Here is a 13,061-nt window from a genome sequence, read left to right as displayed (position 1 = left end):
CTTATCTACCAGATCATTTGCCTTTTTCATTTGTTAACAACAATTAACATGATTTAGATTAATAATAAAAAATATAGCTTGAAAAAAAAATGAATTCCTGGGCTTATAAACTGTTTTATTCCATGTTTGTGCTTGAACATAAAATAATAAAGATGTTATAGAAGGTGGAGGAAAATTATTGGATTTCAGATATTGTTCAGAACCAAATGTACCATTTATTTGGCATTTGAAATGCCATGTTTCAGCTTTGTACAACCAAGAGCTAATCCTTCTGGGTTTTAATTCCTGATAACTATATTCAGAAATATTCCAGGATGGCTGATGTCTGCAATATCTTTATTTCTGTTTAAAGTAGGTTGAATACAAATCAAAACATTTAGACAGTTTTCTCTGTTTTTTTGTTTGCGTGATTGTTTGAAATCGAATACTAGAATGCATCTGAGTGTATTTTTTTTTCACTGATGTGCTGTATTCAGCCTTCAGTTATTCACCTACACAGGTGAGACGATAGTTTCCTTTCCAAAAACCATGTGATTTTAATCATCTCTCTTGAGATTGCTAAGAAAGGTTCCCATCTTGGTTTTTTAATTAATATAGCAATTTGTAATCATCCATAGATTACAGAAATAACTCTTAATGTGACCTATAATTCAACTATATATACTTCATTACCTCAACTGTATTTTAATACTACAGGAAATTCACAATCTCATCAGTACAGGTATTCTCACCAATGATGTAAGTAAAGATCTCATCCTGTCCCTACCAACCAATCCTGAGTGGCTCTCATAATGCTTTTCTACAAATTCATGATTGGGATCCATGGGCTTTACTTAACAAACTCATTTTCTTTTAACATTTCAAGGATACCAAAATAGAGCACACAGGCAAATGATAAGTTGGCTCTTCCTTTTTCCCTAGTCACATATTTTTTAGCATTCTTTATGATACTTCTGTTTAATTCCTTGTTTCTAATGTGAAACAACTTCCTCAAGCCCACTATATGTTTCTCCATTATTGTTGGATTGCTCCCCAACTCCAGTATACGGATTTCAAGATGTTATTACTCAAACCACCCTCTATTCCCCAAGAATCTCCCCTCTTTGGCCAAGGGAACAAAAAAAAAACATTAGTGTTAAAAAGATGGACCCTGGTTTCAGGGGGAATTTTAGGGTTATTAGAAGAACTGTATAATTTCCCAAAGACAGGAAAACCCATTCTCTTGCAAGCTTTTATTTGTGAGCACATCTCATTGTCAAAATCAGCTCAACTAAGGTTATGTGAGCCTAGGAGGAACTAAACCATGAGTTCCAGTCTATGTATTCATTCTCTATTTTCTACCCCTTTCTCTAAGAAGTAGTACTATGAATGCCTTTGGATAGGGTGTATTAATGGGATCTGCTGTTGTTCTCCTTACCATCTTTGTAAGTTACCAGACCATAACTCCCTTCTCTGACAACTACTTTCCTATACAGTGTATGTATATTTACTTCATTCAGTTGTATCCAACTTATGGTGATGTGGGGACCAATTTTTAATTGGGGAGTGTTAGCTAAGCGGCTCGTCGCAATATTGGGGCAAGGAAGAAGACCGGCAGCCTCCCACAAAACAGAACAGGATTTATTTTAACAAGAACGAACTTAAAAACACAAACAGGATCAGTAGGATCAAGAGAAAGTAAATAAAATGGGGAAAGGGAAATTATACAACCTGAAAATTACCACCAGCCAGGAATCAGCTGAGAATACACAGCAGAGCTCCTGTTGCCTCCCAGCTTCCAGCTAGAATAGTGAATTCTCTCCGTTTCCAGAAACCCCACACAGCCCCCAACCAATTATTTGGCCGCTCTGACAGTCACTGACTGCCCTCACTAGGCTTCCAATCATTATAATTTTGCCAGGCCCATGTAGGCGTTGGTGAGTGATGATGACATGAGGTACCAGCGCCATGGCAATGGCTACAACCAGTGGATGGAGCACTGTGTGGTTTTGTGGAGCCCCAGGCCAGTGTGCGCTGAGGCATAAAAACCTCAAATAACAATTAATTCTTTACAGTGAGAACCCTTTATTGGGGTGCATGGGGGGTGAGATTCTTGGTTAGAGATACTAGAGTGGTTTACCATTTTCTTCTTTAGCTCATTTAGAGATAAGGCAACTGAGGCAAACAGAGTTAAGTGACTTGCCCATTGTCACACAACTAGTAACTGCCTGAGGCCAGATTTGAACTCAGGTCTTCTTGACTTCAGGCCCAGATCTCTATCCACTGTACCACCTAGATATCACAATTCCATAGAGTGGTTTCCCTTATTAAAAAAACAAGCTCTTCAAGGGCAGGGAGTATGTTACTTTTGTATTTATATCCCCCATGCTTACTATGATAATTGGCACAAAGTAGACACTAAATGAATGCAATTATTCATTTATTCATTTCCATTTAAGTTCCCAAATGATTAACTGAGGGTTGAGCTCTATAAGGTTGTCTATCCTACTACATATCAGATTCTAGATAAAAGGCAGTCTTCATTCACAGTTAGTTGTTGTGTTTTTCCCTTGTAGCCAGTCAGACCAAATTCTTTTGAGTGATTATGTATCTTGCTTAGGAGGTTTTGTAGCTTCCCAGGACTTAATCCAGCCCACACAATGTTATGCAGGTACACACACACACACACACAGAAGCCCTGATCTGGCCATGCTAGGACATGCCTGACTCCCCAGAACAAACCTATTACAGTAGATGATGGGGAGGCTACAATCTATGAAATGTGTTGTTTTTATTCCCTTCAAACTCAAATGTCCCCCTTCTAGTTCTACAGTGATTTCAGTTCTGGGTTAACTGTTCTAGGTTTGGCAGACAATTCCTCAGCTAATGTCCCTCTTACTTAACATGTTAATCAAGGGAGGTAGCATGGCAAGAGGGAAGTGAGTTGGATTGAGTCTCAGTTCAAGTCTCAGCTCTGACCCTTCTTTCCTGTATAACATAGGGTAATTTACTTAATCTCTCTGTACCTCAGTTTCTTCACTTTTAAAATAATGGGATTAGGGGCAGCTAGATGGCGCAGTGGATAGAGCACCGGCCCTGGAGTCAGGAGTACCTGAGTTCAACTCCGGCCTCAGACACTTAACACTTACTAGCTGTGTGACCCTGGGCAAGTCACTTAACCCCAATTGCCTCACTAAAAAAAAAATAATGTGGTTGGACTAGATGACTTCTGTGTTCTCTTCCAACTCCAATCTATGATCTTGGGGCTTGGTCCACATTTCTAAGGACATATTATGTATCCACACATACATAAACACACACACACACACACACACACACACACACACGTGAGCTAGTAAAAAATGTGAGTCCTTATTTTCAGTCCTGACAGGTAATGTTCTTTGAAAATCCTTATCATGATATATCACATGAGGAGTGTTTATTGCTACCCTTAGGACTCAGATCATAGATTTAAAGGAGGAAGGGAACAGAGGGTTCATTTATTCTGACCTTGGCACTTCAAAAGTGAGTAAACTGGGGCAGCTAGGTGGTATAGTGGATAGAGCACCGGGCTCTGGAGTCAGGAGTACCTGAGTTCAAATCTGGCGTCAGACACTTACTAGCTATGTGACCCTGGACAAGTCACCTAACCCCAATTGCCTCACTTAAAAAAAAAAAAAGTGAGTAAACTGTAGCCTAGATAGATGACAAGACTTGGACAGGCCTACATAGCCCCTAAATGACAGAGGTAGGATTCAAACCCGAGTCCTCTGATGTCATGTCCAGCGTTCTTTCTCCTGAATCAGGGAGCAGGATGAGGAGGGATTGTTGATAAAATTCATTAACTCTGAGCAGCTACTGCCCAAAGAGGTACTATTGCTTGGCAGTAACCAGACTAAGATGTGACTTGCAATATACATTGAGCTGTAAATTGCCCTGTTGTAGCCAGGACCAACCTTGTGAGTATGTAGATAATACCTTCTGGTGAGATTATAAGGAAGCAGGCAGGCTTCCTCCCACTAGCTGGCACCAGGCTTGATATTTTACATCCTTTGGGTTCTGAAGCACTTTGGTATTTTAGAGTATACTGTTAAAAAGAACCCAACCCTGAGGACTATAGTACCTTAAATAATTATCAGTTTTATGTCTCCCTGGAGATATTATAGTTGACAAATAGATGAAAGGCTCAGTTACACTGGATGGTGAAATAGGGGGTGGGAGAGAGTAAAAAGGGGGTTTACTAGGAGTTCAAATTATATTGCAAGTCACATCTTCTATATAATTCAAGCAAAGACAGGTCCTAATAGCCATGGCTTGGTGTGGTAACAGTAGACCCTAGATTTTGAATCCTAGCTCTTAACACCTGCTATCTGTGATTTAGGGCAAATTACATAATCTCTCTGAGACTTAGTTCCCTCCTCTATAAATCAGGAAAATACTAAAACATCCCATCTTAGAGGACTATGGTATGGAAGGGGTTTATAAATCTTAAAGATTTTTTTTTTTGCATGAGCTATTATTTTGTCTGCTTCTTGGGGAGGAGGCTCACATAGTTGATGCATATCTGAGGCAGAATGTAAACCCACTTCTGCCTTACTCCAAGACCAACAACCCTATTCACAGTATTATGTTACTGTACAAGTGTAAGCATGAGAAGGCTACTGCATATTACCAATAATAACTTGCCTTCCAGAAGTTTGAGGGGGGTGCATAATTAATAAAAAAAATGTGGACTGGTCACCTGACAAAAGTCAGGAATGAAAAATTGGCCATTCGAGTCCTATAATAAGAAAAAGTATGAAATGTGAGAGACAGAGACAAAGAGGTACAGAGACAGAGACAAAGAGGTAGAGAGAGATACAGAGAGAGGGAACTAACACATTGCTTAGATAATCTATGCAAGATTTTTTAAAGGATATGAACAGGAATCATACAAGATTAGAAAGTAGGGGTAGGACAGGGAGAAATCTGTCATCTGTCTTTTTATCTATCTACCAATGTGAAATGTCTATGTTCATATACACCCACCTAAAACAAAATATTAAAGGAAAGTATAAAATGATACAATATATAATATAAAAGTCATTAAGATTGTAGTAACAAGTAAGAGGTAGTATCTGCATCCAGATACACAGACTCCTAATTTAGTGTTTGTTTGTTTTTTCTATGAAACCACTCTATAGTCTCTAAGGTAAAAGGGGAAGAATAAAATGAAAAGAAAAAATCATTTCTAGACATCCAAATTCCTAAGTATGGACTTCACTCTTATTCTCTCACTTTAAAAAAACAAACCGTAAAGTGATGTTCTATTCTCCATCACCATTTAACTTAGCTGCCTGGAGCAGCAAGTTAATGAGGCTGAGGTCATAGGTTCTCTTTCTTCATGTGCCCATTGTCTTTTTTCTGTTCTTTACTCCTAAGCCCAATCAAAATGTTTTATAAATTAGTGCCATTGGTTCAGAAGGCTGAACAGAAGATGTCAATCTTTCAATCCAAATTTATTCCCCATTACTCAAAGAAAGCAGGTCAAAGCTAATGCTCATGAATGGTGGCTTAATAATATTATCATTATTTTAAGGAAAGAAAGTTTGAAAAAATTATTTACAAGTTAGTAATGAATAATTTAATAACCTTAATTCTAAATCATGTGATCTCTCTATATATCTATATATGTGTGTGTGTATGTGTATGTATCCTAGCTACGCCCCCCATAATAACTGTGCTAACAATGATTATCCCAATGTTTCAGTTATTTAGAACAAACAGAAATTGAACTAGAAGGAATTCGTATGGCTACTTGCTATTTTCTATATTTTTCAAACAACTTTCCCTCATGAATTCTCTCATGGCTTAGTTTATATACCTGGCACCACAAATCAACTAGTTGAGTTTCCTGACGGTTGAGGGAAGGGAAATGTGGTTTTATTCTTCATAAGATGAAAGAATGAAGACTTCTATCACTAAGACTGATTTCTATCCTATGGTATACCACTGTGTTCCTCTAGAGAGTACCACTCTCCAGTGAATAGGGTCTTGCTGGAGCAGGCATCAAAGAAGTTTGTTTCTGGAGACATACTAGAGATGCTTATTGTTGGCCTCATTGTTATTTCTTCACCCAGTCTGAAAGCAGAAAAGGAACACTTTTATCTGGGGAAAAACTTAAAGAAAAAGTTAGTTTCTTGGAGTAAAATGTTTCTTGGGGTTGAAGGGGGGAAATGGATAAATAGGTAGGAAGATATGTAAAGATTTGCTTATCTGTTCTAATAGGGCCTCAGCTTCCTTCCCCAGTTTCCTGTTGGTGCACAATTACTGGAGGAAGTTAGGGAAAGCCAACACAAGGGCACAGAGTAATTACTGCTTTATGCAAGTGACTGTGTGCATGACTGAGTTTACCCTTTATTTTTAAACTTATCAAAACAACTTTAGGAAACACAAATTGAAATTGATTGCATCCTTCATAAAGAACAAATGGAGGTTCAGATTTTCAGACCTAAAAGGTCCCTAAAATGAGACTCCAAATGTCTAATTTTATAGATGAGGAAATTAAACATTAAGTACCTAGAAGGTAAAGTGGCTTCCTTTACCAACCATTAGAAGCATACAAAGGTTAGATAAGGCAGAGTCCTTCCTCTCATGAAACTTAAGTCTAATATAGGGATAAAATGACAACCTAGCTATAATTCATATCATTAGTACTATTTTTCAAATGGCCCTGAATGTCAAGGAATTGACCTTTACTGAAGAGATAATAATTAATGACTTAATATTTTTGAGTAGAAGATTCAAATAAGTAGATCTACTATATGTGAAATAAAAATTATTTGCATAGTGATATTAAGAAAAGAAAGGAGAGGAGAAAGAATGGAGGGTGGAAATTGTGTTTAAAGGCTATTGTAGGGGCAGCTAGGTGTTGCAGTAGATAAAGCACCATCCCTGGATTCAGGAGGACCTGAGTTCACATACAATCTCAGACACTTGACACTTACTAGCTGTGTGACCCTGGGCAAGTCACTTAACCCTTACTGCCCTAAAAAAAGGCTATTGTAAAACAGGCAGGTGACAGTGAGGGTTGTAGCAGTATCAACTAAGAGATTGTGTGGAGATGGAATACATTGTATCTGAAAATGGATAGTTGTGAAAGGGGAAGGAGAGGGAAGACTCTAAGAGGAGAAAAGACAAAAGTTTTCCTGCTAAATAAATTCACAGGGGCAGCTAGGTGGTGCAGTGGATAAAGCACCAGCCCTGGATTCAGGAGGACCTGAGTTCAAATTTGGCCTCAGACACTTAACACTTACTAGCTGTGTGACCTTGGGCAAGTCACTTAACCCCAACTACCTCACAAAAAAAAAGAAAAAAATTAAGACATAAATAAATTAAGAGAATTTAAGTGATTTGATTCAAACTACATGAGGATTGGGGGGCAGCTAGATGGCGCAATGGATAGAGTGCCGGCCCTGGAGTCAGGAGTACCTGAGTTCAAATCTGGCCTCAGACACTTAACACTTACTAGCTGTGTGACCCTGGGCAAGTCACTTAACCCCAATTGCCTCACTAAAAACAAAACAACAACAAAAAACCAAACAAACTACATGAGGATTGGTTGAAGGAACTGGGTATGTTTAACTAAGAGAAAATTAGGGAGTAGGGTTGAAGCATAATACTTGTCTTCAAGTATTGAAGGGCTATCATGAGATTGTAGACTTGTTCTGTTTGGTCCCAAGGAAATGGACTAAAACTCATGGCATGACACTTGAAAAGTAGCAAGTTTAAGTTTGATGAAAGAAAAAAACACACAACAAACTTCTGGACTTAATTAGAGCAGTCTAAAAGTGTTATGGACCACCTCCAATGGCCACCATTTGTCAATTACATTATAGTAGAAATATTTTTCAGTTTGAGGTTTGAATTGATAGCCACTGAAGTCCCTTCCAATTCCAAACTCTGTGATTTTGTCATTGGATCAAGTTTAAACAGAGCTCATATTAGAACCCAATATTATTTACTCCCGAAATAGTATTTCTTTTTTTCTACTCAATTTTATTCTTTTCAAATGAGTAGAAGACAAGATAAGAAGGTTTCCTCTCATGACCTGAGGGAAACAAATATGGAGAAGAAGGTAAAATGTTCCCCAGCAGTAAAATCTACAAGGTAAAGAAATAATTTTCTAGGAAATAGGATGAGGGAAGTAAAAAGCATTTTCAGATGGGTCCATGTTTTCCAGTCTGCTAACCTGACTCCTCAACTACTTGAAAATAATTTTACAGTAGAAGGAAAAACAAAGGTTGACACTAGGCATGAATGTAAAGAGGGGCTTTAATGGCCTTTCATCATTCTATTTCACACACTGCCCCAGTTGATCAGTGATCTGTTGCCCTCAAATTCCCCATTTTCTCCCCCACTCCTGTATACTTTTGGGCTCTAGTCACCTATGAAGGGGAAAGAAGAAAACAAACATGGAATAACTTTCAGAAAATGAAATAGTGGATCATTACTAAATCAAATTTAAAAGCACTAATCCTAAACTGTCTACAGCTAAATTACAAAAAATCTTGTCCATTACAACTTCAAACAAGCAGAACTTGTTATCTAATATTCAGCATGGATTTTTAAAAGTTAGCCTCCACCAACCTAAATCAATTGTTTTCTGCTCGAATTTACAGTGTTGTAATTAGCCTACAACCTAGTAAGGAAACATAGAGTCCAATCAACATGAATATTGACCAAGGTATTAGAAGCAGTATAAGGCACTGAGGAAAAGTGGAAAAGAACATTCGTGTAATAATATGAAATGACAGGTAAAATAAATAAGCTTTATAACTTAATAGTGATATTATAGGACACTAAGAAAGTAAAGATTATATGTTGGTTATAAAGAAAGTATGATTCACTTAATTAGTGAGAGCTGTGTCCATGCAATGAGTAAATCATTAAAACTGAAAAGCATAGTTTACTTGAAATATAAAGAGATCTGGATTTTTGAGGACATTAATGCAAAAAACAAGATTAGCACTAAAAAAGATTTAAAATTTTCTGAGGAGGAAAAACGAAATAATTGACCCTATTAATGAATTAATTGGATACTTTAAAAAATAGTTATGTTACTTAGTTGAAGCACTGTTAAAGCAGCAACAAAAACCCCAATAATAGCATGTGTGGTTCCTAGTAATACGAAAATAAAAGGTACTGAGGCCATGAAATACACCCTTTTCATATTTTTTGGTCTATTATGGGAATATTTGTAATGTAGATTAGCAAATTCATATAAATAATACAGATTATGACTATTAATTGTTAATGAAAATAATAAAACAATGAGGAAGATGTTATCAATTAAAGAATAATATACAAAACTGAAAATGTTTTCCAAAAAAAGATTAGTAAAGGAAAATATTGAAAGTGAAGTAAATCATATTTGCTGAGGATGGAATCTATCTTCCCCAAAGCTATCCCAGATTCAAGGTTCTTTTGTCTCAACAACAGAGGCCAAAGGACACATTAGTTCAAAATAACTAATGTTTAATTAAACAGCATAACAAAATAAGTGACAGGAGAAATCCATTTCATATACACAGGCATACAATCTCTCAAAAGCTTTCATACTACTGGTGGGAGAAAGAATGCATACAGTCAACCTTAATAACCAGGAAACACATGTAGAGAGGGTAGTGTAAAGGGAGCATGTATGGCCAGGGTGATGCAATGTGGGAGAAAAAATGTAAGAAGAAATATGAGTGAGAGAGGGAGCACATGTAGTCAGAGAAATTCATACTCCTACGACTGTTGCCTCCATTGATGAACTTCACTTGAACCCCCCTTTCTAAATGTTTATACCTTACACAGTATTACAGCTCAGAGAAGAGTCTCAGGCAATCTCCTTCAATATACCCAACACTCACTGTCATAAGGCTACCCTACCAACTTTAATGTAAATGAGTTCTACCACCACCACCACTACCACCATCATCATCATGTCCATCAATCATCATCCTCATCATCTTGATCTCAGCTAGCATTAATAGCATTTATAGCTCTAAATTTTAAAAGGCACTTTATAAACATTAGGTGATTTTATGTTTGTAACCCTAAGTGGTAGATACTGTTACCTCCATTTTACAATTGAGGAAATTGAAACTGACAGAGGTTAAGTGTCTTGCCACAGGACACACATCTAAATTGTCTGAGGCCAGATCTGAACACAAATCTTTCTGATTCCAAGTCCAGTGCTCTATCCACTGTGTCACTTCCTTGCATGATCTTATCTGGAAACCAAGTTTTGGAAGGGAGAAAGTTTTATTAACCACTGAGTTAAAGTAAGGATATGAGAGTATATATGACAGGTGGATGGAGAGAGAAAAAAATACTTCTATATTTTCAAAAATATATTGTTTCACTGGCAGGGTTCTCCCTTCACTATAGAGTACACTTCTTCCTCTCCTTAACAGACAGTTTTATGAGTCTTTGTAACTGAACCAAGCTATGAGTTGGCAGCCAGCCTTTTGGCAATGAGCCTCTTCACACTTAGCTAGGCTTATCCTTGGATAATACTCTCAGGGCCTGTAGTGAAAGCTTTTCTCTCACCCAGTCTAGACTTCATGGTCATGACGGGACCTTTAGAGGCATATTTTAGTGGAGCGATAGAGAATAAATGGAGGATGGAAGGGCATAGAAAACAAGCCCAAAGTCAACAATATAAGTGTGGCTGAAGCAGATGTTATCTAAGATTATAGATCAGAGTGGAATCTAATAGAACTTACTCCTCCTCATAACAAAAAGCGAAAACTCCACTTGAGAAAAATCAGTGCTGAATATGTTTAGCTTCACAGAAGTAGATACCTATTTGGGAAATTACACAATCTATTTCCTCCTTAGACTCTCATAAATGAATCCTATATATTTAGATACTCTTAATACTATCTCAAGGGAGACAGGTATATTCTGTATGATTTGTCCACTGTGTGGCCTTTTTTTTCTGCAACTAACATTGATTTTATTTTTTTCCCGTTACGTGTAAGGGTAGTTTTTTTTTCTTTTTCTTTTTCTTTCTTTCTTTCTTTTTTTTTTTTTTTGGTGAGGCAATTGGGGTTAAGTGACTTGCCCAGGGTCACACAGCCAGTAAGTGTTAAGTATCTGAGGCTGGATTTGAACTCAGGTGTTCCTGATTCCAGGGCCAGTGCTCTATCCACTGCGCCATCTAGCTGCCCCAGGGTAGTTTTTGAACATTCAGTTTCATAAGATTTAGAGTTCCAAATTTTTCTCCCTCCCTCCCTTTCCTCCCCCCTCCACAAGACAGCAACCAATCTGATATAAGTTATATATGTAAAATCCATAAGTGCTCTCTTTATCAGTTCTTTCTATGGGAGAGGATAGTATGCTTCATTATTAGTCCCTTGGGATTGCCTTGTATCATTGTATTGCTGAGAGTAGTTAAGTCATTCACTATTGCTCAACAAACAATACTGCTGTCACTATGCACAATGTCCTCCCAGTTCTGCTCACTTCACTATACATCAGTTCATATGAGTCTTTCCAGGTTTTTCTGGGATCATCCTGTTCGTCATTTCCTATAGCACAATACCATTCCACTGTAATCATATATCACAGCTTCTTCAGTCATTCCTCAATTGATGGACATTCCCTTGATTCCCAATTCTTAGGTACCACAAAGAGTTGCTATAAATTTTTTTTGTACAATTTTCCTCCCTTTTTTCTTTTTCACGATTACCATTGTTAACTGTTTCCCTCCATCCTAGTCCCTTCCACATGATATTTACTCTATTATTTATCTTCTTTCACCCTATCCCTCTTCAAAAGGGATTTTCTTCTGTCTGTCCCTTCCCCCAATCTGCCCTTCCTTCTTTTGCCCCTCTTTCTTTATGCCCTTCCCCTCCTATTTTCCTGCAGGGTTAGATAGATTACTCTACCCAATTGAGTGTGTATGTTGACAAAAATTGCTAGAAAACTGGAAAGCAGTTGGTCATAAATTAGTTATAGAACAACATCTCACCCTGTATACTAAGATAAGGTCAAAATAGGTACATGATTTAGACATAAAGGGTGATATCATAAGCAAATTTGGGGAGCATAGAAAATTCTACCTCTAATTCAGATCTATGGATAAGGGAAGAATTGATGACCACACAAGAGATAGAAAGCAAAACAAGGAGTAAAATGGATAATTTTAATTGCAATAAATTAAAAAGTTTGAACAAAAATACCAGTGCAGCCAAGATCAGGACTTGAAATCAAATACTGCTCTGCTATATACTATTTATGGCACCTTGGGCAAGTTCCTTCTCTTCTCTGAACCTCTGTTTCCTTATGGCATTATGGAAGTTAATTAAAGGACTATTCTTACTCAGACTTTCAAGTGTGGGCAGTGTTAAACCATAGCCTGCAGGCAAAATCCATCTGGTAGCTTGTTTTTGTATGTCCCATGAGCTTTTTGTTTTTAAGGTGTATAGAAAAAGGAAGTAGCCAGATCTGGTCTGTGGCCTATGGTTTGCTAAGCCCTCTTATAGTCTATTGTATTCTAAACCTTTACTTGCAAATTGGTCATTGGAAATTTGATATGCACTTTGTCATAGAAACAGTTATTACATGTAGTTAGGATCTCAAGTCAGTCTGAAGAACAAACCCTATTCAATTCATTATATATCTAAAGCAGTCTAATAATGCTGTGGAAATTAGCCATTGTATATAACATCATTTATTTCAGAAGAGACATTCAGATTTCTAATTTGAAAGGCCAGAAAAAAAAGATCTTTGCATCTCATTCTAGCCCACATATTATCACTATATATTACTATTATTTATTAAATTTACTACTATTTACTAATTATTATTTATTAATAGTAAATATTATTAAATATAAGTACTAATACTATGACCACCACTCCCACTACAACCACCATGATTATCATTACTACCAGTACTTTTATCATAACCACCATTAGCATCATTACAACTATTACTACTATGTCTTCTCTTCCTCCTTTCTCTCCTTTTTCCTCATCACTCTCATCCCCCTTTGTCATTGATAATGCAGGGGAACTAGAGTATTTTATTAAAAAAAAAGTGAAGTC

The 13,061-nt window shown here is 37.1% G+C and overlaps 1 protein-coding gene across 1 annotated transcript in view; it reads left to right on the top strand.

The window, feature by feature from the left end:
• Positions 1-13,061, top strand: part of CSMD1 (CUB and Sushi multiple domains 1) — a 2,580,735-nt gene that overhangs the window by 1,567,927 nt on the left and 999,747 nt on the right.

This window comes from Dromiciops gliroides, chromosome 2 (genome assembly GCF_019393635.1).
Source record: "Dromiciops gliroides isolate mDroGli1 chromosome 2, mDroGli1.pri, whole genome shotgun sequence".
Lineage (NCBI taxonomy): Eukaryota > Metazoa > Chordata > Mammalia > Microbiotheria > Microbiotheriidae > Dromiciops > Dromiciops gliroides.
Note: the sequence above shows the minus strand (reverse complement) of the source record. Positions and strands in the feature narration are given on the sequence as shown.